The sequence below is a fragment of the Engraulis encrasicolus genome, chromosome 17, assembly GCF_034702125.1.
Source record: "Engraulis encrasicolus isolate BLACKSEA-1 chromosome 17, IST_EnEncr_1.0, whole genome shotgun sequence".
NCBI classification, from domain to species: Eukaryota; Metazoa; Chordata; class Actinopteri; order Clupeiformes; family Engraulidae; genus Engraulis; species Engraulis encrasicolus.
The window spans coordinates 12,923,826-12,925,538 of NC_085873.1; positions in this window are offsets into that span (position 1 = coordinate 12,923,826).

A 1,713-nucleotide genomic window follows, 5' to 3' on the forward strand; every position below is an offset into this window, starting at 1 on the left:
ATAGAGATGAATGTGGACAGTTCATAACAGCAGTATGGTGTGCATGTGTGCTAATACCCCACCTGCTCCACTGCCAACAACCAGTCATGCTGAATCGAACTTGTCTATTTACCACCAGACGTGATCACAAGTGTCTTTCAGATCGAAACAATTGTGTAGAACTGGGAGTTCTCAGACTAGAATCGAACAATAATCTAATAGACAGCTCGTTACTCCACTGTTTGTCTCATTATTATTATTATTTAAGCGGGCTTGCGGAGAAAGGACCATGCAGAGCATGGCCCTTGCAGAGCAAGGCCCGATTATTAGTAATCTCTAAGTCCTGTTTATTTTTTTAATTATTATTGGTTCTGTTCGACTCCCAACCCGCCAGGTTGGTGGGGGGAGTAATCAACCAGTGCTCTCCCCCATCCTCCTCCATGACTGAGGTACCCTGAGCATGGTACCGTCCCACCGCACTGCTCCCCATGGGGCGCCACTGAGGGCTGCCCCTTGCACGGGTGAGGCATAAATGCAATTTCGTTGTGTGCAGTGTGCAGTGTTCACTTGTGTGCTGTGTCACAATGACAATGGGAGTTGGAGTTTCCCAATGGGCTTTCACTTTCTTGTGTCGGGCAGTAAAATAGAAAATGGATCTCCTCCTAGGCCTTTCGAGATAGAGACACCGTTCAAACACTTAAACGACCGGCTCGGCTTGGAGATCGCGTATACTAATAGGCTTTTCCGTGTCTCTTGTCGTTTTCCCGTTTTTGGCGATTTTGTGAAAGCCTGGGTCCCCATTGAAAACTATGGTGGAACCTTCATGAACCAAAGTTCCGCCACTCTAGAGATTAGAGTGTAGGAGGCTTTTTCGGTCATAAAACATCAACACTTTCACCTAGAAGTTTAGTTGACGCGTTGTTAGCGAGCTCTATGGGATGTCTCCAAATTGTCAAAGTTTCATCTCCCAACTCCCAATACTTTTTAAATGGCAGGTTTGTAAAAAAACAGGCCTGGGTCTATGGAGAATCCCAGTCTTTCCAAAAGTGCATTTTTCAAGAGATCAGCGCATGTCCCACACGGAGGTCCATTTGTGCCTGAACCATTTAACCTATAAACTTCATTCAAAGACTGTTAGAGAGATCACAAGCATGACTCCGATCTGTGAAAAGGACACGTGCCAACTCCTTTTATTTTTTTTACAACGATGTTGTAAAGACAAAAAACTCATTCTCATTCTCTCCCCTGTTTAGAGCTCAATACTAACTGTCTTTCAGTCAATCACAACAGGTGCAGCCAATGAAGGGTTCCATTTCAACTGTCACTGTCTCAAGATTCTATTCTTAACGAGCAGGTGCGAGCAACCATTCTAGAAGTCTATTGTTCAGCTCTGCAATGCAATCTAATATAGTCTTGCTGGACTGTGCATGACAGCTAGCTGCTTGGCTTAGTGGTAATGCATGCTGCTGCATTAGAGATATGGAGGTTGAGGGTTCAAACCCCACCCGAAGCCATGTTGATTTTCAAAATTATATCATATGCAGTGTTCCTTGGCCAACTTAAAATGTCATGTATGTCATTTAGTATGGATGGCAAATGTGCTGAATTACAGATATTGAGGTTGGGGGTTCGAACCCCAGTCAAAGCCATGTTGATTTTCAAAATTATATCATATGCAGTGTTCCTTGGCCAACTTAAAATGCCATGTATGTCATTTAGTATGGATGGCAAATG